The sequence below is a fragment of the Mirounga leonina genome, unplaced genomic scaffold (genome assembly GCF_011800145.1).
Source record: "Mirounga leonina isolate KUSES-001 unplaced genomic scaffold, KU_Mleo_1.0 Mir_125, whole genome shotgun sequence".
In the NCBI taxonomy this organism is placed as follows: domain Eukaryota; kingdom Metazoa; phylum Chordata; class Mammalia; order Carnivora; family Phocidae; genus Mirounga; species Mirounga leonina.
In genome coordinates this window covers 48,385,407-48,412,823 of record NW_023270305.1, presented here as the reverse complement: position 1 = coordinate 48,412,823, position 27,417 = coordinate 48,385,407, and positions in this window count along the sequence as shown.

Sequence of the window (27,417 nt, the reverse complement as noted above, 5' to 3'; positions counted from 1 at the left end):
AACCAGCCACATTTCCTTAAGCCAAAACCTAATCCAAAGCAAGGCCCTAACTCTCTTGGATTCTTTGAATGCTCCCAGAGGTGAGGAAGAAAAGTTTGAAGTTATCAGAGGGTGGTTCATGAGGTATAAGAAGCAATCTCCATAACATAAAAGTGCAAGGTGAAGCAGCAAATACTGATGTAGAGGCTGCAGCAAGTTATCCAGAAGATCTAGCTAAGATCATTAATGCTGGGGGCTACACTAAATAGCAAATTTTCAGTGTAGATGAAACAGCCTTTTATCAGAGGAAAATGCCATCTAGGACCTTCATAGGTAGAGAGGAGAAGTCAATGCCTGGCTTCAAAGCTTCAAAGGACAGGCTGACTGCCTTGTTAGGGGCTCGTGCACCTAGTGAACTTTAAGCTGAAGCCAGTGCTCATTTGCCATTCTGAAAATCCTAAAGCCATTAAGAATTATGCTCAATCTATTCTCCCTGTGCTCTAGAAATGACGACAAAGCCTGAATGAAAGCACATCTGTTTACAACATGGTTTAGTGAATATCTTAAGCCTACTGTTAAGACCTACAGCTCAGAAGAAAAGATTCCTTTCAAAAATGACAATGAATGATTTAGAACATTACATAAACTAAGCTGATAAAACAGCAGCAGGGTTTGAGAGGATGCACTCCAATTTTGAAAATTCTATTGCAGATAAGATGCTATCAAAGGGCATCATGTGCTACAGAGAAATCGTTTGTGAAAACGAATGGATGTAGCTAACTTTATTGTTGTCTTATTTTAAGAAATTGCCACAACCACACCAGCCTTCAGCAACCACCACCCTGATCAGTCAGCAGCCATCAATATCAAGGCAAGACCCTCCACCAGCAAAAAGATAATGACTTGCTGAAAGCTCAGATGATGGTTAGCATTTTTAGTAATATAGTATTTTATTTTATTTTTAAAGATTTATTTATTTATTTGAGAAAGAGAGAGAGGGAGGGGTAGGGGATAGGGAGAGAGAGTTTCAAGCTGACTGTGCTGAGCGCAGAGCTCGATTTCATGATCCTGAGATCGCGACCTGAGCTGAAACCAAGAGTACGTCATTTAACCGACTGCACCACCCAGGCGACCCAGTAATAAAATTAAAGTTATATACATTGTTTTTTTTTAAGACATAGTGTGATTGTACACTTAATAGACTATAGTATAGTGTAAACATACTTTTATATGTACTGGGAAACCAAAAAATTCATTTGGCTTTCTTTATTGTGATATTTGCCTTACTGGGGTGGTCTGGAACCAAACCCGAAATATCTCCAAGGTATGCCTGTATATTATTTATATACATATTATATATTATATATATAATTATTTTCAAAAGTCAATGTATTAAAATGATATCTCTACATATTTAAAAGAGAGCCCATGATTTTGATATAGCAGTTTTAATATCAATAATTTTGAAGTAGAATTGTTTAAAATGAAATCACATCTTTACAGAAACTCAGGCGATTGAGCTGATGACCTCTCTGTAAGTTGCAGATGGATGCTGCCAACTGTATTTGTGCCTGGATTCAATGTAACTACTTGGCTGTTTCAATTTCTTATTTTGGGGCAGTAGGAAGGTACATTGAGGTATTGTTCTTTCTGTCTTTCCCCCAAGTTGTCATAGGACATTTAAACCTCAAGTCTTGCAGAGTAAGTGAAATCTCTGTCATATTTTATCCAGCAAAACAACAGTGCATTGTTCCCAGGTTCACCTCTGGGATGGATTATGGACAAGAATTATCACTATTGCCTCCTCACCTCTGGCAATACTCTGAGAAGTGCCAAGAATCTTACATCAAAAACCCAGAGGGGGAAAGATAAAGAGGGTCAAAAAACCAAAACCAAAACCAAAACCAAACCCAGAGGGAAGAGTTGGAGCTAAGTGGTTCAAAACACTTGGAACGTAGAATTGAGTTAGTGTTTCAAAATGGAGAACATGGCTGAGAGTTTTTAATTTCATTTTGCTTATTTGCCTTTGTCACCAGATTTGCTGAAAGCTCATTGGGTGAGAGTTTGGACCCGTGGTCAGGAAGCTTCCATGTAGCCTATCCCAGGCACCGGTCTCTGCTTCCCTTCAGCACTAACATTCTCTAGAGTAACTAAGGTTTTGAGGCCAGTGGGCAAATGCTGGGCCTAATGTAGCTCTTGGCAAAACTGGCAAGGTAAACTTTCCTGTCCCGGTGCAGTGTGGCCTGGTGTCTCATTTCTAAGTCTGTGCTTGCGTCCGTAAGATCCTCTCACTTCATCTGTAGGTACCCTAGGCTGGTTCTCTGGTGTTAATTTCTTTTTCATCTCTCCCTCCAGCAAAACTGGTTCTCTAGAGAGCATTGGATACAAGTCATTTACAACTTAGTGCAAGCTTAGTCCATGGCAAGAGCATTTAAAATCACATTCCTGGGGCGCCTGGGTGGCACAGTTGGTTAAGCGTCTGACTCTCGGTTTCTGCTCAGGTTCTTGAGATCGAGCCCCATCTTGGGCTCCATGCTCAGTGTGGTGTCTTCTTGAGACTCTCTCTCCCTCTTCCTTTGCCCCTCCCCCCTGTGCTCTCTCTCTCTCTTTCTCAAATAAATAAATCTTTAAAAAAGAAAATTAAAAAAAAATCATATTCCTTATCAACTGTAGGACTTTCTTCTTCTGAGAGTAGTTTCAAACATCTAGGAGCAGTGGGGAGGCATTTTTGAGAGGCAAGAGCTTCTTATGCATCTGTCAGGAAGGTAGTTCCCTTCTTTGCTGGTGGAGAAGGCTGGGTATGAATGAAAGAGCCATGTTAAGTAGTTGCTATAAGCTCATAATGAACAAAAAAAATTTGTGATCAGGATTAGGATCCTGGATTTGGTTGATTTCTTTCATCTTCATCCTCTTACGGTGGGGGGGGGGTAGTGAATATTTGTTTGTGTATTTGCTCACTCTGGGCAACTCAGTGTTATACACCAGTTATTTGAGCCATGAAGCAGCCCAAGTCCCATGGGCAGCAGGACAGGACAGGGTGTGACCTGCTTTGTTGCCTCTGTCTGATGCAATTTGGGCAACAGAGCATGGTACACATAAGGAGATCAATAAAATATGTTTTGGGATGGATGAATGAATGAATGAATGAATGAGTCTTAGAAGCTCACGGGGAGACCCCACTTCGGGTTTTTCACTTTATTTTCCTGCTGTCTATTCTAATTAGGTGTGAGTATGGTGCCTTAGCAGCATGCACTAATGTGCTGTTATGCTACATGCTATACCTACTATACTAGTAATATGTTGCACTGTGTCGTACTTGCTGCATATACACTTACATACTACATGTTCTATCTATTATAAGATATAAACCCCAAATCAGAACATTTAAAAGGTTAAGAAAAACCCAAGTATAAATAAAAGTTCTCATGTTTCTTCCTATACCCCAGTGGGTATAAATGCATACCTTGTGGGGGAGGGGATTGAGCCCTACTTTGGAGACCATTTGCTTAGTGCAGTAGTTTTATGTCTGACATTGATCAGAATCTATGCTCTATCCACTAGATGAAGTAAAACCAGAATTCAATTAAATAAATATTCACTGAGGGTCTGTCTTCTTAGTGGATGGATAGTCTGCTAAATGCTAAGAGGTTGATGACTCTGTGCTTTGGATTATTCCAGGCAGGATTGATTTAAACTACTTGCTCTCACTTTCCCACAAATAATACTCATACTGGCTGGTTGCACGCCCAGATTTTTTAGTACAGAAAGTATCATAACAATCGCTGTGGAAGAAACAAAAGAGACAGAGGACGTCTCTTGTTCCTCAGGTCTTATTTTGAGTTATGTTGTGCTGTTAGGATTGGCCACAGTAAAAAAACAAAATAAACCAAACAAAAAACAAAACACCAAGACTCCCAAGAAGAAGCATACAGGAACTTCAGATATCTTGGTAGTGTCTATATCTGAACCCAAAAGGAGGGTGTGCAGGTTTCCTTTTATTATTCTTATTTAATCTGTACATATACACTATAGGCACACATCTGAAAGAGGAGTTATTTTATAAAAGCAAAAGGAAATAAAAGAAGGCATTAAAAATCACAGGGTCCTCTGAGATTGAGTGCAAACAGAATGAAACTGGTAGTACAAAGACCAGCGGGGCTGTAGCAGTCTGGGAAAGCTTTACCAATGAGGTCATTGACTTCTGGACCTAGAAGAACAGTGGCAAGTAGGCAGGTGGAGAGGAGCAGCAGGGCCATTCCAGGTGAGTTGAACAGTGAAAGCTAAGCATGGTGGTGGGGCTGAGCCTGGGAGGTATGAATCTCAGCCCGGAAGGTTAGTAGGAAGAGGGTAGCTGATGGCTTCTAGTGGGGGTCATCCAGTGGAGAGATGAAGGTGAAACTGATGGTAGCATGTTTTGAAACACAGACAGAAGAGTTTCAAAATTATGTTGATGGTGCTGAAGAGCCGTTGACCAAAGCAAATGAACTTTTGGGAAGGTTATTTTGAAGCTGTGGAAATGATACGTGTTGATGTTCTCTACAGGTATCTCCTGATTCCATCCATTTCTCTGTTTATAATGCAGCAATGGCCTCTTTACTGGCCTCTCTCTCTCTCTCTCTCTCTCTCTCATGTAACCCTTGCTAGTCTCTTTCCTACATTTTTGACTGAGGGATTTTTTTTTTTAAATCTGATCATATCTCTTCCCAGTTCAAACATTTTTTAATGGTCCTCACTGTCTTTTCCATAAAGTCCAAATGCCACAGCTGGACATACATGGGTCCCTGTGTCTTTCAACTTGTCCTCCACTCTGCTCTTGCCTCACACCTCCCACTCAGGCCAAACTGGAGCACTTGGGCTTCCTGAACCCTCCACCCCCTCACAGTTGTACCTGGGCCATGAGACCCATCCCATCTCCAGCTTTCTCTTACCCTGGCTAACTTCTACTCATTCTCCAAGACTTGGTTCAGTTGTCAGTGTTCTCTCTGATTTTCCTGCTCACAGTGTGGTCTGTGCTCCAGCAGCATCCTCAGCATCTCCTGGGAGCCTGTTAGAAATGCTGAATCTCAGGCCCTACCCCAGATCCACTGAGTCGGAAATCTGCATTTAACAGGAACTCCAGATTTGTGTGCACAATCAAATTCAAGACACACAGTTCTAGGCAGTCTGGTCTGCTCCTTGCAGCACCCAAGGGATAGTCGGGCCTCCATGCACTGCTGGAAGCCTTCATAATAAGACATTGTTATCTTCTGTTTACTTCTCTGTTTCCTTACTAGGTTTTGAAGTCTCTAAGAATGAGGACCACATCTTACTCACTTTTGGTGACTCAGTGACTACTCTAGTACCAGCACATAGTAGGTGCTCAATAAACGCTTGTTGCATGAGTGAATAATCAGTTAAGGGCTTCGTGTTATGAACAAATGGTGGTCTGTTACTCATGCACCATCGGTCACCAGCTTAAGGGGGATTCCATTTCAGATGCTTTGTTGGGATTTAGTTAGTCTCTTCTTTTCAAGCATCTACTTACTTTAAATAAGCTTTGAGGCCAGTCAGGTCCCTGGTACCTGCCAGAGCCCAGAGCCAGCACCTGGATGCTATCATTTAAACCCAAGAGACTATCCCAGTAGTAGGATGCTTTAAAATGGCTGCCCCTTGGAGAAACACCAACTGTTCCTGAAAGGCAGCCTTTTCAATTAAACAACATTTTCTTTCTGCTCAAAGATCCACTTTGAAAACTTTTAAATTGGGCTTAAAGTGGGGATAAAGGGACTAAGTGGCATGGGGCATCACCTTTGACTTCTTACCCTTACTGGGGAGCTCTCATCAGGACTCTTGGTTCTGTGCAAAGAATGGAGAGGCCACCCTAGCCCCAGACTTGAATTTTTTCTCTTTTATTTGGGAGAGAGAGATGGGTGACCCTCATACCAGAACTTTAATGGTGAGAGACCCTCCATTCAATGTTAGATTCCAAGGGACACATTTAGATCTGCCAAGGGACATGTTTAGATCTACCTCAGTTCTTTCATGGCCCAGTTATAAGAGCCTAGAGCATCATGCCAAAGAGGGTGAGGGTATTTGAAGGTCAAGGCCTAGTCTTGGAAGTCTTCCTTATTTTCTGCCACAGAACTGGTTGATTCCTCTCTTTCTACCCCGACCCCCTGAATTTTCCTTTCTAGCATATTTAGACTCAGCAAAGTATCTTCTATTTGTGATGAAAATAATGCCTTATATTTGCAAAGTGCTTAACTCTTCAATGCAATTTCCAGTCTTTGATCCCACTTGGTCCTCATGGGAGGCAGCAGAACAGTTTCACCAAGTGAGATTCAGGTGCAGAGAGAAGAAGAGACTAACCCAGGGTCATGCAGCCAGCTGGGACAGAGCTGAGGTTGGGATTCAAGGCTTCTGAATCTTAGTGTAGAGCTCTTTGCAGCTGCTTCCTGATTTTTATAAGATGGATTCCTGCATATGAATACCATGTGTCAGGGTTTAAATACATAGTTCCTCTTAATTCTCACTCCTCTGAGAGACAGGCATTCCATCTTCCCCATTTGACAGAATAGGGAGTCAAGGTGGACATCCCATTCTCACCCAGGCAAACTTCTGAAAAACCCAGTTTGAATGTGATGCTTGGGATTCTGTTCCCAGATTTTTCCAGTGGCCATGGACTCCTTCTTCACCCTTCTCTTGAACTTGTTTGTCTCTCCTCTATGGCATCCATCCTATGGGATGGTTATCATTTGACCTATCAGTGGTTTGAGGGTGTAGTATGTTTTTTGACAGGATTCAACACTGGATAATAATATTTTTTCTCCTCCCTTTGCAATTTTATCTAAAGTTTTGTTTCTTTGGGATCCTCTGGAATAAAAGAAAGTGTATTATACATCAGGGCACATTTGACAGATGTTAAGTGATTATACTAATAGTGGGATTATTTCCCTACGTGTCTAATGTATTCAGGTTTCTTTCAAATGAAATTATTTAAAAACTCATCCCTAAAAATGAAATGAAGTCTTTAAGTGTCCCACACTTATCTCCTTCTTTTATTTGGATTTTAAAGCCTTTTTGTTTTTAATATGAGGGCAATATTGTGCTGCCTATAATTTACTTTAAAATACTTTGATACAGATAGCCTGACTTTATATATCTATATCTAGAACTACCTGTTTATCTATCTACTTCTATGTGTATTTGCACACACAAAAACACCCTTATGTTGGTATATGTGATATGTGTGTGTTTGTAGGTAAATTTATTTTTACCTATATCCTAGGAACAGTCTGTTACCCTGGGATAGAACATATACTTCTGGGGTAGGTAGTGTTTTGAAAGCTTCTAATCAGAAGACCACACAACAGAGGTAGACTTCAGCTGTCTTTTTTTTTTTTTTAAGGATTTATTTATTTTAGAGAGAGAGTACGTGTGAGTGGGTGTGTGGGGGAGGGGCAGTGGGAGAGGGACAGGGAAAGAATCTCAAGCAGACTCCCCTCTGAGGGTAGAGCCAGATGCAGGGCTCGATCTCACGACCCTGAGATCATGACTTGAGCTGAAATCAAGAATCAGATGCTCAAACAACTGAACAACCCAGGTGCCCCTACTCAGCTATATTTATGTTTAACCAACACTGGAGGCTTTGTCACATTTCACAGGTGAAAGAAGTAGTGTTCAAGATAAATGGATTGACCAGAAATATTGCAGAGGCCCTCTACCTTTGCATAAATGGGGCATAGGAATTTAGTTCATATTCTATACCTTTCAAAATGGTGCCAGAGTTTTCATTCTGAAGTGGTGCTGTGCCCAGTCATTGATCCAAGAATTCTCATGAATTTTAAGGTCTCATGAATCCAGTTATAAAGTAGCTGAGACCTGCTGCTAGATTATTATCATGTTTGCCTTTGGTGAACCTAAAAGTTTCAGTGAAGACAGAAAGCTGGACCTTCTTCAAGCTTACAGACTGGGTTGTGTGAGTGTTTGGGGGCCTGCTTGCTAAATGGATGAATGTATATATGGCAGACATCTGTCAGAGACTTAATTTCATTTTAATCAAACGGCAAGGGAAGAGATCTATAGACTCCACCCACTTCTAACTATTGGTTGTTACCCATGTTTACTAGAAAGAACCTAATACTTGCAAACAACCAAATATGCTCACGACAGAAGGTAATGGAGTTAACTCAGTATATCTCTTAGAATGGTCTTTGCCCCATTAGATGACTTTATTTCCATTTTTATGATATTCATTTATCAGCCCTCTCAAGTTTGTAAGGGAGACTAATAAAGTATTCTCTAAGCAAACAATAAGAACACATACCTTTAATGATGTCTTAGCTTCATCTCATCATATCTAAGAAATTTAGTTTTAAAAATACAGTGGAGCCATGGATGGAACAGATGTCTGTGTGGCAAGTATCATCCTATCCAGAGAGGCAGGACTGCTGACAGTGTACAAGAGGGCACAACAACGGCAGGGCTGCTATCAATCCAGGGCCTCTGGGGAGAGAGAGACTCTTTAGTTTCTTTAGCGCATTTGCTGCTTGGGGCCTATTAGGATCGAGGGGAGAAGATTGCTGCAGATTTTGTGGGAATCCATGGAAGCTCAACTTGGTACAGCTGGTTGGGCAAATCCTTTCTTTCCAGGATGGAGTTGTCTCTTGTTTCTAGAGCTGGAGGATATAGCTTTTTTTTTTTTTTTAATACAGTACAATAATAACTTGGCAAAAAGAGTCTGTACATATCCTGGAATGAAATACACTAATTGTTAATTATGATTATTTTTGCATGGTGGAAATACTGATAGTATTTTTCACTTAATTTTTGTTATTGTTTTCCAAATCACTGTGGTGCCTGATACGAGTTTTAGGCACTCAGTATGGAGTCCTCCAGCTCTGAGTGAGTTGGGTGGGGTGTGCAAGCTCTGATCTGGCACAGGATGAGAGTAACCCAAGCTGACCCCTTGGGCTTTGCTGGGCTTGTAGGAGGAAATAGCCCAGAGAGGGAAAAAGGAGGTTCAGTGGTGAGATGGAGGCTTAGATCAATTTAATTTCAATAATAAAAGAGATGTGACCTTATTTTATATCCCAAGTTTCTGAAACAGGTCTTGTTGGTTGTGGAGGCGTTTTTCCATGTTATTGCATACTTCTCATAAATATATGTATTTCAAAGTTCCATAATTCAAACACAATCACTAAATTAAAGTTTGCATACTATGTCCTTGAATGGCTATGATATTGTTCAATTAACTCTACCCCTATAGCTGGAAATTCATTCTTTCATTTTTCATCATATATTATGAATATGGTTGTACATAAAGTTTTTTTTGTTTGCTTCTGCTAATAATAATAATGCTGGTTAGTATTTATGGAGCCCTTTGTATGTGCTTGACTTTGCTAAGCATTTTACAAACATTCTTTCATTCAATCCCTACAACCACTCTATGACTTGACACTATCATTATATCCATTTTATAGATGAGAAGATTAAGTCTCACAGAGGCTAGCATATTGCTCAGTCACTCAACTAAGAAATGGTAGATCTAGGATTTGAATCCAGGTGCATCTGACTTATAAAGTCTATATTCCTGGGCACTAGCTATCCTCTTTCCTGGTTACCAGCTATATTCTCCCCTGTGTATTTGGGATCATTTTTTAGCATTGGCTTATAGGAGCAGAATTATTGAGCCTAAGGTCACATGTTAATTTATAAGGCTCTTAATTCCTATTGCTACCAGCATGTTTTATCTCATCTTCATGAACATTGGCTATTACTATTAAATTAATAATTAAAATTTGGCAAATTAGGCATGCAAAAACAGCATCTTATGGCTTTTATTTGCATTTATTTGATTGCTGTAAGGGGTATGCAATTCCCTACATTGGCAAATTAGTTTTAATCCCTTTTTTCTGAATTTTCTGCTGTGCCCATTGGTTTATTTATCTACTGGGAACTTAGCATGTTTCTTAATGATTTTATGAGCTATTTATATAATAAAGATTTTAACCTTTTGTTACATTGCAGCATTTTTTCCTGTTTGCTGTTTATCTTCCAATTTCTCTACAATCTTTAGGTTTAAAAAGTTTTTCCCATCTTACTATTGCCCAAAGATGAATTTATTTACTCAGTGATGAATAAGACTTGGTCTGATCCTAAGAAAGATTAGCATTTATTTATTCTATAAGCACCTATTTAGTACCTACTTTGTGTAAAGCATTGTGTTAGGTACTGGGGTAGCAGAATGTGTGTGTCTGCAGGGTTGGGAAAGGGGCAGGAAAGGCTATTTACCTTTCAAGAACTTTAAATCTAGTTGATGAGTAGGGTCCGGAACACATGTAAAATAGTAAAATGAGAGGAAAAGATCCAATAGTAATGAGTGACAAATAAGTTGTATAGTTAGCACCATAAATTTAGGTGAAGTAGGAACCCAAATATTACTCAGAAAAGTCTTCTAAACTCACCTGATCTTTGGTTTCAGATAGAGCTGAACTCAAATACAGGTACTGATATTTGCTATGTGTTTTTGGATAAGTTACTTAACTTCTGACTCTCTTTTCTGAAAGATCATTTTTTGGGGGGCAAAGAAATGACTCATCTTATATTTAAATCCAATAAATTCATGCCAGGATATGAGACACTTTTAGATAGCTGTGAATTTTGGAGAAAGATAAGATTTTATTGTGCCATTCTGGGGTCCCTAAATCATACCAAGTATAAGTTTGCACCCTTCCCTGAATTCTGTAGAAGTCAGGTCTAGAATGTGGCATGGACTGCCCTAGTTACTTCACCTCAGTCATTCATGTAATTAATGCTTCCTGCCACTAACCTGTGGCAGGCACTAGTGGCTCTGGGGACTTTTTCTACTGTCTTTAAGGGCTCAAAAATTGCCCAAAATCCAGGGTAAAAAAGATTTTCTCTCCAAGCAATAGAGGACCTATATACCAAAACAGGTTTTGTTTTTTTTTTTTTAAAGATTAATTGATACGTAGTCTGATTGCTTATAAACTCCCAATAGAAATGTCAATGGACAGCAAAATGAGGGGCTACAAGTAGCCCTTCAATGACCTTGTGTTTAGGGGGCGGTTCTTGGAGACTGCTCTTGCAGCGTGGCTCTCAAAGCTGTTGGTGAAGTCTGCACCCACAGTGACTGTGCCAGCCCAGTGAATACCAGTGATTATTGCTCCAGAAGTTGATGATCATACTGACACACTGCTCTCCACTTCTCATTTTTAGGCAAGCCAATTCAGACTCAACACCTGGGTCCAGCAACAGTGTAACCCCAGGGGTGAGCCAGCTTTCTCACACTGTGGCCAGCATATGGCCACTTCCCCAGGTTCCCACTAATACTGAATGTTGTTAATGTTTTTATTTTTGCCTTGTGTCAAATATTTTTCCATCTCAACAAATAGGCTTCTATAAAATCAGTCTTAATGGAAACATGGTACTCTATTACCCAGAATTTTGTCATTTAATTTTTCACAAAGCTCTTTTTTTTCCCCTCAATTACTTTCTAGTGAAGCAGTGCCAATATAGACTCCCACTGCAGTGTAGAATGCAATTTCTCGGTACATCAACAAGAGATGTGATAGCAATTTTAAAAATTGTTTGCCAATATGATAGATGGAAAATGGATTTCATTATTTAATTTGCATATCTTTGATCATTGGGAAAAGTAGCACATTTTTACATTAATTACCCATTTGCCCTTCCTCTTTGTGAATTGCTTGTTCACCCTTTTTGCCATTGGTGTGATCTTTTTTCTTATTGATACATAAGAGCTTTTTATATATGAAGAACACACATTTAATTTTAAATGTTAAGATTATAGTTAAAAGGAAAAGTGATCAACATGCAAAGAAAGTAGAAACATAGCAGTGTCTTCGCTTGTCTCCATTCTTGTTCTTCTCTAATGCATTGTCTATGTGGGGGTTAGAGTGAGGGCTCTAAAATGTAAGTCTGGTCATGTCATTCTCCCTTTAATAGCTCCCACTTGCATTAGGCTATGGTCCAACTCCCAAAACGTAGAGTAGGAGGCCTTATCTTGCTTACCCTCCAGATTCCCCTTTCTTAATCCCCTATATCCAATTCTGTGAGCCATTCATGTGGAATTACTTTCAGCTCCCAGGAGTGCCAGCCTCTCTCTTCTGGGCCCTTGTGCTATATCCTCTGCCTGGACCTTTCAATTCTTTTTCCTTTCTGATAACTACCACTCATCATTCAAGTCTGCCTTGGACACTACTTCCTTTAGATCAGTGATTCTCAGCCAGGGATAGTTTTGTTCTCAGGAGGTATTTGGCAATGTCTGGAGACATTTTTGGTCATCATGTTGGGGGAGGGCTATGATAGTGACAGCTAGTGGGTGGAAGCCAGGAATGTTGCTAAATATTCTACAATGTGTAGAACAGCCCTCCACAACAAAGAATTATCTGGCCCAAAATGTCAATAGTGCTGAGGTTGAGAAACCCTGTTCCAGATCTACAAGTCTTTACCGATCTTCCTACCCACTCCCTGTCCACTCTAAGATAGGCTGGGTTTCCCTCCCTTGACCTCCTAGGACACCCCGTGCTTATCACTTCCACAGACCTACTACACTATATTGTAATTGTCTTTTAGGCTAGAAGCCTCTTGAGGGCAAGAAACATGTTTTATTACTCTAGGGCCCAGGGTTGGGAATATGGTGGGCAGAAGCAGTTTAGCACAGTATAGACTGGGGAGACAGAGTGTGTCTGGTTTGAATCCCAAACACTGCTACTTACTAGCTCTGTGCTCTTGGGCAAATCACTAACCTCCCAGTGCCTCAGTTTCCTCTTCCCTAAAATGAAGATATTAATAGTACCTACCACATAGAGCTATTAGGAGGAATATGTGGGTTAATATTTGTAGATTGTTTTGAGAATTCAGCTCTAAATAAAAAGGAACAGGAACGAAATAAGCACTCAATAAATACTAGGTGACTGAATGACCAGTGCAGGTCTTACCAGGGGTTTGGCCATTTCTCCCTTTCTTGTCTTCCTCCTAGTTCATTCAGCACATAGTGATTTCCCCCAACAATTTAAAAAGTTTATTTTCTTTGTAGTTCTTAATTTTGCCAGGCTCCCATTGTATCTCTCAATGTCTCTGTAGTCATGGGCTGCTAATTAAAAAAAATAAAAAATAAAAAAATGTTCCTGTCACTGGGAAAGGGGCAAATGAGAGCAAGCCAAAACACGGCATCACAAACACACTCCATTTTGGAAACAATTTTCTTTTAAATAAAATGCATATGTGGTTCCTCTTTTGTATGTGGGGTATACTAGGGGGAGACTTTTACAAATGAATCTACTTAAAAAGAGATACATTTACACAAGTACATGAAACATAGTCTCCAACAGTGTCGTGTGTACCGTCTCAAATCAGTGTTGTCGGCTGTTACATATTTGAAGTTAATTTGACGTTGAAGTAAACAAATCAAAGTGTGTTTATGAAATAATTAGGCCCTATTCTCAATGCTGTGGCTAAGAAGTTTTGTCACAATTACTGATCAGTGGTTTTCTTTGTTTTGTTTTTGAAATTCCATAGCAACACACAAAAATAAAGCTGTTGTTATCACACTAGTACTTATGTCATTCCAGTATCTTGCAGGCAGAGTATCCAAGGGTGAAGTCAATCCATTTTTAGCTGAATCTTCTCAGCATGGCTCTTAGAGTATAACCTGGTAGGATCTTTGGAAGTTGATAGGAAAAGGGAGAATCTGTTTTAAGTGTTTTAAAATTGCTTTAAAACGCATGCTCCTGCTCATTCCTTGCTTGCATGTGCAACTGTCCTATGTGTTTGTGGCTTTATTCCCTTGCCACTGGGGGAGAATTGGTTCAAGATCTCATGAAATGAATGCTTCCATCCAGATCAGCAATAGGAAACTTGACATGAGAATACAAACTGAGGAGCATCATACGTTGTCACTTTTCTTTCTTTTTTTTTTTTTTTAAAGATTTTATTTATTTATTTGACAGAGAGAGACACAGTGAGAGAGGGAACACAAGCAGGGAGAGTTGGAGAGGGAGAAGCAGGCTTTCCGCCGAGCAGAGAGCGCAATGAGGGGCTCGATCCCAGGACCCTAGGATCATGACCTGAGCCAAAGGTAGATGCTTAACGACTGAACCACCCAGGTGCCCCACGTTGTCACTTTTCTTAAGGGATTTTCCCCCCCAAAATGCTCGTTAAGCTCTGTAAAAGAGTATATGCACTCACACATGCCATACAAGGGTCTTTCCTGCAGGTGCCAGTTGAGCATGGAAGGTATGCCTAAAAGAAGGGATCTGCAGTGGGCCGAAGACATGCTAGAAGGGTAGAGGTGGAGACCCCTGTGCAGCAAATCTCCCTGAAGTGGTTGCAGATGGAACAGGGGTCTGAAGACTGATCTAACTCTTCTTCTCACACATCATCTCCCCAGTTACTTTCTCAGGGTCCTTCTGCAAAGACCTGCTTCCCACCCCCACCCCCACCCCCCACGCCCCGATCAACTTTAAAGGGAGGTGTGGATTAGTCCTCAGTGTTTGGCACTGATATCAGTCATGTCTTCCCTCCGCCCAGGACTCCTTGCCCCTTGCACACAGCACACTGTTTCTCCCCGGTGTCCCTGTCCATGGAACCTCTCGCTGCTCATTTGAAGGACTTGGTGATAGTGGGCGCTGTGCAGCTGTCAAACTCTGGGGTCTGCTGCTAAGTGTTATTTTAATTTCTCTTCATCTAAATTCCTCATAGAGCAGCTTTTGAAACATGAGATTGTCTTATTAAGAGGTACTTATTGTAAAGTAGAGTGAGTGCCACCTTTGATGAAGACAGAAGAGGCCAAGTTTGATGGGTTGGATAGCATTAGACAAAGAGAGTAATTAATGACTTAATTGCCTCTTCACCCTTCCCTTTTTAAGAAAAGAAAGTTTTTCTTCTTTTCTTTCAAAATTCACCAGGCTGAAAATTGGAATTTCCAATGCGATTTTACAGTTTAGCAAAGAAAGAAAAAAAGGAAAAAAATAAATCGGAACCCAGTTTTTCTATTGCATTTTCCTATAACATCTTCCTCATTTTCTAGAATCACTGTCTATTGATTTTACCTTTCGTGGCCTTGGAAGCTGCAGTGATCTGTTTGTGGAGAGTTCAGTACCTTGTATGGATTTCCTTGTGTTGGTTTAAACGCTGATAAGATACGTGGCAAATTAATGAAATAAAAATAGCTTTGTCGATAAACAGAAGAGAAGCCACTTTCAACATTTGTTCAGTACCCATTGCTTTTCAGGGCCCAGACAAAATTAGTGGATAGGATTAAAGAATATATTCGTCTTTTATCCCATGTTTGAGTACTTGATCACAGAGGCATGGTTTAATCCAAACATCAATAGCACCTCGTCAATTCCATCAGAGACAGCTGTCAAAGTGGACTTTGGGTTTGTTAGAGCTTTGTGTTTTATCCTTTTTTAAGGTCATGGAGTATTTTCTTTGATTTTTGATGCTGAAATCTTTCTTAATCTTCTAAACTTGAGAAACATCTGTTAAGATTTAATGGGATGGCTTTTGTCTTAAAATTAGAGCCCATCTTGCAAAACTTTCCACCTTCTTTCCTTTCCCGCCCCCGCAATTTGGAAAATGGGGAGCTGGGACAGAGGAAGTAAAGCACATGTACCCCCTGAGAGAGAAGCTCTTCTGGTCAGTGTGTGAGAGAGCATGCTAGAATGACAACACTCTGAATGCTGAATTCTGTGAACCCAGTGTTCAGTTTTGTTTTGTTTCCTAGTGACATTAGCAATTTCCTTGTAGCACATCACTTAGCCTGGGATCTGAGTGGCAGATTTATGGATCCTAGTGAATAATGAGACAAAAATGATGTAAGGAAGAGAAACAGCGAGAAATAGGAATTTTAACCTTTTCCCATAAGCCTAAGCCTTCTTGTTGCTGGATCGCATCGTGTCAACAAAAGTTAGTAGTTAAAATAACTGGAGGTACAGTAATGGCATCTAAAAATATATGCCTCCAAATATGTACAGACAGCTGTCATGTCTGTTGACAGAATATATTAGTCATTATCCTCATCAGTAGACACAAAATCATCGCAGTTTTCATAATGGAGGCGTTTCATACCACATAATTGCTAGTGATTTTGGAGGTCCTCTGATAGAGTCACCACCATTGTAATCACAGTATTCTCATTTACTTGCTTTTTATATTCTTAACCTGGATGCTAACCCCGAAGCCAAAGCTCTTTGCAGGGAAGCATTTAAAAGCTTCTATTTATTGCTTCAGTCACATTCCCACCTACCTTTGGCAAGGAAGTCTGGGCTGGAAACTGCTATTCTGAACAAAGAAGGTGGTCTAAGACCATCATCCAAGGATTTCTTGCTCCTCCTCAAAGGCAGGAAGGAATGCCCAGTAAGAGTGTGTGGTAGGAGTGGGGGTTTGGAGAGTCAAAAAAAACTCTCAGTGCCACAGTTAGGAGCCATGTCATTGTGGGGAGCTTATTTAACTGTTTTGAGCCTCAGATTCTTAGTGGAAAATGGGGATGATCATAACTACCTTAGAGTTTTGTTTAAACATCCATGAAAGCACCTAGAACATGTCTGCTATATAATAGATGACGGAAGAATAATAGCTTTGTCTTCCTTCCCTGTTATCCTTGAGTTCTCTCTCCAACAAAATCTTACCACCTTCCTCGCCCTACCTCAACACATGCACACGTTCTTGTTCCCCTTCCTATTTGAAGGCTTCCATAGAATTGGAACCACATTAACTTATGAAATGGGGGTAGAACAGTAGTCTCATCTCTCTCCCTCCCCTAATTCTGGTCATTATGCAATTTGGTAAGGGGAGCATTCTCATTGTTATAAATAAGAACAAAATATTAAACAGTCAATCCCTTACTGCATCAGGCATCGTGTGAGGTGCTTACATGTATTATCACATTTAATCCTCACAGTGACCCTATGAAGTAGATGCAATTCTTATCCCCATTTTACAGAGCAGGACACTAAGGCCCAGAGAGGTCGAGTCACTTGCCTGGAATCACGCAGCTGAGAGTGGAAGGGCCGGGCCTTGACTCGGGCAGCCTGTCTCCAGATCCAGTAGGCACTGCCTCAGAGTTGGGCAGGGGTCTGGAGGCCCATTAGCTGCATCCTTGTAGCCCTTTCTGATTTGGCAGACACTGTCTCCAGAGCCCCCATCCTCAAGTCCTGTAGCTGGGAGGAAATACTCTTGTGTGGCTGAGATAGAATAAGGCCTGCCCTTCTAGAAGGATGCGTTGCTGTTCACAATATGAGGGGTTCTGTCAAGAGTTGTTGTTTTTCCCCCCTCTGCCTCTTCCTCCAACTTCTGACATGGTTTTCAATTAGCAGCTTGTAGAGGCCGGTCCTGTGGGCCTTCTTTCATGCAATATGCATAACTGAATCCTACCCACCCCCCACCCCAGGGGATTAAGGGGCAGGGAGAGTGGTGAAATAAAGGCCCCTGGAATAAAGGGCAGAAATGTGCTGTGGGTACAGGCTGAAAGCAACACCTCACCTCTTTTAAACTTATGTGGGACCAGGGGTCATTTGGGAAGTGACTGTCACAGAGATGAAAGGGGGCCATTGCTGCTGAGGGACGTGGGGCTGGTGGGCTGGCTGGTGGGCCTTTCCACCTCGTTTCTGGTTTCTGGTAGAACATACACAGAGGCGGGAGCAGGTCCCTGCTCAGGCATGTTAGTGCTTAAGAAGAAGTAATTTCCTTTCTCTTCTGGGAGGTGAATGGATCTCCCGGATCCCTGGAGGCTTCTCCCCGTGGAAGGCCTTGTTCATCTTGAGGTCTAGACCGTTTCTTTAATGCCTGGGCTAAACTGAACTCGTGCCCTCCCCTCTTGCAGGGCAGAAAGGATACCAGTCTTTCTGTGGCGATTCTGCTGGCTGCAGAATCTCTTGACCACCAGGTTATGTCTACGTGTCACATGGAAGTCACGTTACCTTTCTTTGTATGTGTCAAAAACAGGATGGTTGTTTTAATGAAGAAAAAAATCAAGATGCATGTGCTTCAAAATGCCAATGCTACATGTTGGCCACTTCCCTCCAACGCAAAGCTCACGAACCTCCTGGGAATAAGGGCCCCTTGAGTCATATGACAGGAACGTGCTGTAGTAAGGGCTGAAAGATGCATCTTGTTTGAACTTATGTGGGGCCAGGGGTCATCTCAAAAAGATGACAAATCAATCCCGAATTCTGGTTTCTAAATAGGGGTAAAGAGGATATGTTAAAGAGGTTGTGAACAGCCTCGAAATCCCCAGTATGGGGTTTATGTCTTTTTCTTAGGGTCCACAGATACAGTTTGTTCTTAAAGAGGACTGAGGGCCTGGATACATTATTGGTGGTCCTGAGAGAGCCCAAGAGAAGAGGTTCTGGAAGTCTGGAAGCAGAGATACAGATCCCTTCCTCCGGGTCTGAGAGGCCTCTGGGAGCAACCGTAGGCATATAATAAGGAGTCAGGCCCCTGGCCTGTTGTGTGAGAGAAAAAGGTAAGGAAAGTAAAAGGTTCCAGACGCATCATGGTGATTTCCAAATTTGAAGTCATCCCCAAAGTTTGTGTTCTCATGAGAGCATATAGTCATAGCTTCTGTACTCTCTGTATTTCCCTGCCCGCCCCTCCTTCCCCCTCCCTTCCCCCACCCCACAGGCAAACACATCCTTTTTCCCAGCTAACTTCTTGTTGAGGACTGTTTCAAGTAACTAATTCCCCACAAGATAGACCTGAATCATCCCGTGTGGGGTGTGGAGTCATGTAATGGGAACAAGTGAAAACAGGCCCTTGAAGAAGCCGGTCTCAGGGCCGCCCACTGCCAACATTTTCTAGGTGAGCACGATTGAATTACAAGCACAGGCCAGAGCTGGGCATGTGTGCAACCAGACGAGAATTGCATGTGTTGAGGACAGTGAGGGTGTGAGGGGAAAACCTGCTTTCCAGCAGGAGTGACTCCGAACGTTGATGATGTTTTCCTAGACACAATTTCGGCTTCTAAAATCTGCAAATGAGGCCTTTGCCGTTCTGGGGGAGTTCCTCTTGCATCTGACATCCCGGCCACTGCCAACTGATTAGGCAGGAGTCAGGAAACTACCGTTGCCTGGGGCAGGCTGATTTGATGGGACATTTATCAGGAGGTTTGGGTGTCCCTGACTAGTAAATACACTTGCTGTTGTGAACCCCATGTAGAAAAGGCAAAGTATCACATTTTCCTCTGAATTCTTGAGGAAATTGCTCTCATATACAACACCAACCTTTGGCTGCGTGACAGAGACAGAGTGTCGTTTGCATGCCATTACCAGGCTGTAAAGTCTGGTCAGGGCTGTCTTTTCCGAGTTTCCAATCTTTTGGGATCCTTGGAGGGTCACCCCGTGGGTCAGGTTTGTTTAGTCTGGTCCGTAATGGTGTAAAGTGGCCTTGACTGTCGAGTCTACCTAAATAATGCCCTATCTGTTTGATACTTCAACAGTCCCTCTACGTTGTATATATGTTTCACTTTCTAATATTCGAAGCCGAATTGGATTTCATTGTTAATAGAAGGCAAATTGTTTCTAAAAACAACCTCATCTCACTTTGAAAATTAGCCAGAGTTCAGAGGGCCCCTGCATTTTAAGGGGCTATCTACATTTACCCTGGGAAAATGGCACCACACTTCTGTGTTTTTGCATGCACGTTACCCACTTCTTTGCATCTTTTCTAAGAGATTCATTTGAACATGTTATTTTTAAAATGTTTTACCGAAATTTAACATACATAGAGAAAACAACACACATCCTGAGAGCACAGTCAATTTTCATAAATGGGAACTACCCCAACAACTGGCCCCCAGATCAAGAAACAGGGCATCATCAGAGCTCAGAGAGCCCCCCTCAGGGCCTCCACTTGAGTGTATATAATTTTAAGTTTCTCTTGCTTATAATTCACCCAAGGTTTTCTATCTTGCAACTTATTCCCCTTTTCCCACTGAATTGTCACATACAAATTGAGAGAGGAAAAGAACTTGTCTGATCCTCTGGGTAATAATAAGCAGTGCTTTTCTAGAATTCTTGAATCTGGAGTTGTAGTGTCCGATGAGCCTTGCAAATTCATCAACACCTTGTTAAAATGGGGTTCATTTTTATTTGTATCCCTCTAGTAGCTCAAATCATGCTCCTTTACATATTTCACACCGTAAAAACCCGGTTTCACAAAAGTCATCTAAATGGCATGGGTTTATCTAATTCATACCCTAGTTTGTGAAAACACAATGGAACCAACTTTATAAATGTTAAGCGATTGCAGCCCTGGGGTACAGAGAAGAGTGGTGGAAGAATGATGCTCATTGTAAACATTTTTGCTCGGAGGCTTCTAGGAGTAAATAGTCTCTCCTCCCCAAGCTCTCTCTGTTTCCAAATGAATCTTGTTTGAAGGCCTATAGCTGGACCTCCCCTCCCCCCTTTAAAAATAGTTCAATTCCTTTCTTCCTAAGCTCGGCAGCAACCAGTACAGCTTTCATTACAGCAACATAAATAAAAAGTGACATAAAATTATACAGCCCTGTGTAAAGTAGTTTAAGGAAAATGTCTTTTATGGCAGCTTTTATGGTTTCACCAATTAGTTATTAGACTTTCTCCATTTTTAATTTGATGTCCTGTGTGTGCGTTCTGAAAGGTTTCTCCCCCCAACCACCCCCCACTTTCCTCTCCTGACAGTAACAGGGCTGGGTGCGTTGAGCCCCTGGGTAGCTGACTTTCTCATTTTCTGAAGATATTTCACTACAGCCTGTTGCTAGGTTTGGGCAGAGCAAGTTTCTCGGGAGAGAAGCCAGAGTTGAGCAATTTTCAAGTGAGCAGAATTTCACCCCTTTATTAACACCCAGCGTCCCCTGCCGCCGGTGGGCCTGTCTCCTGCATAGGGTAGTGCGGACACGCCTCAGGATGGGACATACCACAGCGGTTGGACCTTAAGCTGATAAATCCTGAGTTTTTAGTAACTTTCCAAACATTCCCGGGGAGTGAGAATAACAGAGATTTACTCCTGCCAAAATTTAATCACGCAGAAAAAAAGCGAAATTTAGATCAGCGTATAGATTATTTTTTAATGTGATCGCTCGACAGTGGAGAATAAGGAAGCCAGAAGTTGAACACTTAGCGCAGCTGAGTCTAGACCACTGCAATTTGATTCATTTGGGGGAATTGTATTAGGTTTTAGGCTTTGGCTTGGGCTGGGCTGTTCTGTTTGGGAGTGTATGATGTCATCGTATCAAGCGTGTCAGGCATTCTGGTATTTATGTTGGCTTCAGATCTAGCCCAGAGTACATGGCAGGCTCAATTTATTGCTACTTTAACTTTGTTTAGTCATGGAGAGGCTTTATTTATGTTGGTAAATTTCAAACAGTGGCCAACAGTGACCGCACAATGAAAAGGCCTGCAAGATTCATCATCGATAAATCACGTTGTTGCTGAGTTTCTTTAATTAAGGAAAAACTCCGTCTGTTGATCCCTGTGGTTGCTGGAAGGAAAGTAGGGTGGGGAGGGCTTTGATGAATCCATCTATCAGCCCGGCTTTGGAAAGCAAGTCTCCAGTTTCTGATTGTAGCTGGGCAAAGACCTAAATAAAAATTTATCTTGTCAAAACCTATGGGCTAACTGAAAGCAAATAAAGAAGTTTTATGGCATCCACATAAAGTTAAATAAATAGGGAGAAATTGTAGTACATCCTATGGACATTTTTCAGTACAGTATGTGGCCGTTCTTTGGGGAGAGCTCATTAACTTAAAAAAAAAAATTACCTTTAATGGGCCACTCATTATTGTCATCATCAACTGCGTCACTTGTCTAACTAAAGCTCCAGTGTTTAATACCTGATTAAAACCAAACACTGAAGCTTATGGCTTGGTGCTATTGGAACTACCTGGGATGGTAGGCACAGCGAGTACTTTGAAAGGGTAAAATATGGACATAAGCAACATTGCCAGTGTCAGGGGATCTTTTTTTTTTTTTTTAATTGATCCCTCTAGAAACTGGTCAACTTTTCTGCTGATGACATATTCTGGGAGCAATGGGGTAAGGCTTTTCATGTGTGACTGAACAAGGGACCTCATCTTTGGTTGAACTTACCTTTCATGTTGGGGATTCCCTCTGTTGGGAAAAGTCTAGAAAAATATGTTGGGATTGGAAAGCTCTTTTCACCACATGCAGTTTAAGCGGACTTCTCTCTGAGCTTGGGCTCATGGTAGAGTACATTTTATTTCTACTTAAAAAATGTCTTTGAATCAGACAAAAGACAGCAGCTGGTGATGGAGGAGGCTAATTTTGATACTAGAATGCACTTAAAATTATTTGCTCTTCCTTTTTAGGTTATGGAAAGGGTGCTCTCTTGATATCAAGCTTCAGGATCCGTTCACAGGAAAGTGCGATTTCTCAAGTGTCAAATCTGGAGGCATGATGCATTTGGCAATCAGCTCCTGCCTATTTGATGGAGTTGTACAATAAATGTGGGCTTAGGGAAATAAGGAACATTTTGAGAACCATTCCTGTGGGATCCTGGTGCTGTTGGCTACTTTGGGACATGACATCTTTGTGTTGACAGACTAAAGCTGCTCTTGGATTTAGCTGAGAGTTTTGCAAGTTCTTGGCTCTTTTCCTGCCTTTTGTCAGTCTGCTCTGTCTTTATTAATGGGTCAGGGTTCCCCTGGTGGTAATGAGGGTGGTGGTCATGGTGATGGTGTGTGAGAAGCAAGGGTGCTCTGCCAGGGTCTAGTTAGGAGAGGTGGGGAAGGGAGACCTTTCCTTGCATTGGTAAGACAAAAACTTATTCAAATGTGGAAAAATTTTAGCATAGGTCACAATCTGGGCCATAGAAATTGGTCATAGGTTGATCAAAACTTCCTGCTACTTCATAATGACTATATCTCATATACTTTCTATCTTCTTCATTGACTCTAAGATATAGTTCAAGGCAATCTTGGAGTCACCTTAGTTTGCCCTGTGCATAACTGACAATTCACTTTTTCCCAACATGGAGGTCGGAGGTTAACAATAGGGCAACAAATATATGTTAAGCTCTCTCTAATAAGTCTAGCAAGTGTAGGGCAGAGTGGAGACCCCAAAGAATCCTGTCATGGCCCTTGCCCTGAAGAAACTTCCAGTCTCCTTGAAAGAGGTAGGATTTATGTAAGAGTCCGATTGAAAGTGAGGGCTCCTATAGGGTGCAATCATAAAATGTCATCGTTCATCCATTCCATGCCTGGGCTGTGGGGCTAGTTCTCTGTCCCCAGGGTGAGATCTAGGGCAAGTTCTCTCACTTTTCTGGTCACTCCACAATCTTTTATTTGCAAAATATTCTTAATTTAATATCACCACTGTGGTTTTCAACCCCAGGCTGCTGATTGGAATCTCCTGGGCAGCTTTTTAAAAATATTGTTGTCCAGACTGCTCTCCTGACCCATGAAATCAGCATCTCTGGGATGGGGCCCAGATATCAGGAATTTAGAAAACTCTCCAGGTGATCCCAATGGGCAGCCGGGATTGAGAACCACTGAAATGAAGTGTGCAGTTCCAGAGAAATAATGAAAACTTCAAATTTTATTTAAAATGAAAGCTTCTCCTCTTTTGCTCCCCTGGCCTGCAATCCTGAGTTGGGGAGGAAGGTGTGGGAAGCTTCTACTTCTCAACTTACAAATCTTTTCCTCCCTGCCAGCTCTCTCACCAAAGTTGCTGACTGCTCTGTGGTTGAGGTGGTGGGGGAGGGAGGAGAAGCAGGGAGGGCTGAGGGGGTCTGATGTGACTGGTGTTGATGCTATTTGACATGGCTCTCTCTGGCTGCAGGACAGGTTTAAAGCGGATTCATTTTGGGGGTGGGCAGGAGCATTTGTGTATTCTTCAGAGACTGCCTTCCAAGTCTGGGAATCTCTCCTTTGCAGTTCCCTTAGTTTTCCAGTAATCTGATTCACGAAGAGAGAGATACTGCTGATGTCCCAGTGCCTCCCCAGGAGCCCATTTTAGGCAAAGTCCCTTTAGGATGGCACCATGCTGGCTCTCTCTTAATCATGTGAGGCGTCCCCTCCCCTCTCTGCTTTCAGATCAGGTAGCCACCCTTTTTCCCTTAGGCTTGTCCATGCAGTGTTCTGGCACCAGCCTCTGGTGCCCCACAGACTTCTCCAGACATTGGGCAAGCTCTAACTGGTCTCCTTGATGCTCTTCCACTAGGCTGGAGGTGAAGGGAAGTACTGCTTTAACAGAAAATACTAGTTTCCCCCCAATATTTGTTCCATTTCTTGGAGTGGAAATCAACCAACCCTGAAACTGCTTGACTTATATGAGAAAATAAACCCCTTTATTGTTTAAGCTATTTTAACTTGGATCTTTGGTTGCTTGACTAATACACCAGAGTACTGCTCCCTGTGCAGAAGAAATAGCTACAATTCTTCTTCCCTTATCCCATGCTATCTCAGCTACTTCTGCTCTTCATGGGATCACCTGGACTGGGCTACTTCCTACGGATGGCCCATCTGCTGCCACCATAGTGACCTCAGGGGACACAGACCCTGCTTTCGACTACCTCATCTCAAGAATGGAATCATTCCCTTTAGGAATTACCCCCATAATTTCCATAACTCAATACAGCAGAGACCAAAACGTAACTTTTCATGAGATTTCATGGGAGGCTGGTGGACTATGGAAGGAAAGGACATGTGCACAGTAGTTTACAGTTGTGGCATTGGCTCAGACCCCATTTTTGGGGTGTCTCAGCAGACCGGCTCCAGTCTCATTCCTGTTTTGTTGCTGGACTCCCAGAGAGTAGAAAGAGTCCCCTCATGCTGGTTCCTGTGCCATGCAAAGTGTGGTCCAAGCACCCGCAGCAATGGCAGTACCCAGGAAATTATTAGAAATGCAGAAATCTCAGGCCCTGCCCTAGACCCAGGGAATCATAATTTTATTTTAACAAGAGTCCCAGGTGATTTGTATGCAGTTAAAGTTTACGAAGCTACTGTAGTCAAGACTTGTCTCTTGAATTCTCATTTCTTATTCCAGGTTTGAACTTTACCTGGGATAACTGACAATGGGGACATCAAAAAAAAATTTTTTTTTTCAGGGAAGTCTCCACCCTCACAGTGTTGTGGCCCTTTGGGATCAATAAGATAGTCACAGCATCCAACACCAGTACATATCCCCAAATCCAGGTTGTTCAGCTTTAAAAATGTCAACCATGGGGCATCGACAGCCCAATCCAGGTAAGGCCTAGGCCAATTCCTTTTATTTTTCAATATACTTTTATTATAAAAGTAATATTAAAATATTAACATTTAAGATAAGAAATGAATTTTATGTTAAGTTGACATTACCTTCTCATCCTTGTCTATGTACATATTCAGGTTTTACATATTTGATTCAATATTTTATGATTCAATTTTATATTCTGCATTTCCGTTCAGTTTCACACAGTTATGCTTCCATTCTGCTACAGTCTTTTTATTCTTTCCCATAATCAGTATTCTCTAATCCTTAACCCTCTGAGGTAACTAATGTTAGAAACCTGATTTGTATCTTTACACACTTAACCTCCATCCTTATTCAAATATATACAAACATGTGTATGTCATGTTTCCCTTCTCTCCATAAAAACAGGGTTGTATCAAGCTTTTATATCAGCTTAATTTTTTTTCTTAACTATACATCATGGTAATCTCTTCAGGTCAGTAGGCACAGAGATAACTCATTTAAAAAATTACATGCAGAATATTCCTTTGTATGGATGCATTATAATTTCCCTTATTGATGGATATTCAAGTTGTTTCTGGTTTTTCCAGTTATATGTTTCCTTATTTGGAGAGTGTTATGTACTGTTGTTATTTTTACCTCTAAAGACAGATGCCTGGAACTGATATTGGTAGGTCACAGGATATATAGTTTAGAATACACTAGCTACTATAATGAACAGATCTTTGAATATATGATATTTCAGATGTAATAAGAGTAAAAGTCCAAGTTAGTTCCAGGTGCTCAGGGGGTCTCTGCTCCACAGAGTTATTCAGGGAGCCAGGCTGTGGGGGTTCTGCTACCTTCAACTCCAGTGTTATACCTGAGCTAGGGCTAGGTCATCTGCTACAAAGCAGTCTGGCAAATGTAGCTTAGATGTGCCAAGGAGGAAAAGGAGACAGGTTTTTGCGATCAGCTAACCAGTTTCTGCCACAAAGGATAAGTTTAATTTTAATTTAAATATGTATTACCAAGTTATTTTTACCAGTGGTGGTAAAAATTCACATCCCCACTAACAGTATCTGAGAGGACCCACAGACCTGAATCTTTGCCAGTACTAGGCAGTATCATTTTTTTTTTTTTTAAGATTTTATTTATTTATTTGACAGAGAGAGACACACAGCGAGAGAGGGAACACAAGCAGGGGGAGTGGGAGAGGGAGAAGCAGGCTTCCCGCCGAGCAGGGAGCCCGATGCGGGGCTCGATCCCAGGACCCTGGGACCATGACCTGAGCCGAAGGCAGACGCTTAACGACTGAGCCACCCAGGCGCCCCTAGGCAGTATCATTTTTTACATTTGTCCAAATCTGATGAATTCATAATGGTATTGCCTTCATTTGCATTTCCCTGAATAGTAATGGTTGAGTATCTTTTCATAAGTTTCACAGTCATCTGGCCAATTTGTTTCTGTCTTTTAAAATTTTACTATTTGTTTTCTATTTGTCCTACTATTTCTATGTTCCTTTTTGTCTCTTTTCTTGCCTTATTTTAGATAAATTAATTTTTATCATTTCATTTCTCCCCTCTATTAGTTTTTTAAATTTTACATTTTGTTCTACTGCTTTTTTAGAGGCTACCCTAGAATTTAAACATACCTTCATGACTTATGAAAGTCTCATATAATGTTGCAGGTGGGGTTCCCCAGGAGGCAGGCTCTGAGGTGGAGGTTAGTGTTCAGGAGGTCTACTGGGGAGATGCTCTTGGGCTTATCATTAGTGGAAAGGAAGGAAAAGAAACAGGTTTGGCAGAGGGAGAAGTAATGCGGTGACACAGTTGCAACGAAGGCCTAAGGCCATCCCCAGGGGACCTCTGAAGCTAGGTGGGCCTTCAGAGTCATATTGAGTTTGGGTGAGGAAACCGGGCTTCTGTATCCATATGGTGACTAGTCATTGGATGCAGGCTGCCCTGGGAAGGAGGTGTGTGTCCTTGGGCACAGTGACCCTCTTAAGCTTATGACAATTTCTGAATAGAGGTAACAACTGAAGGAATAGGTCCTGAAGTCTTGAAGGTAGGGGGGGTGCTGTTTGGAGTGGTACAGATTTGATTATACTACATATAAATTAGTACTGTGATCCCTTCCCAGGCAATTGAAGGACCTTAGGATGCCTGAACTTCACTTGACTCTTCTGATTTTGTGTTATTATTGTTATTTATGTGTATTCTATGTGTATTTTAAATCCCATGATATTATTATTATTGTTCTTACA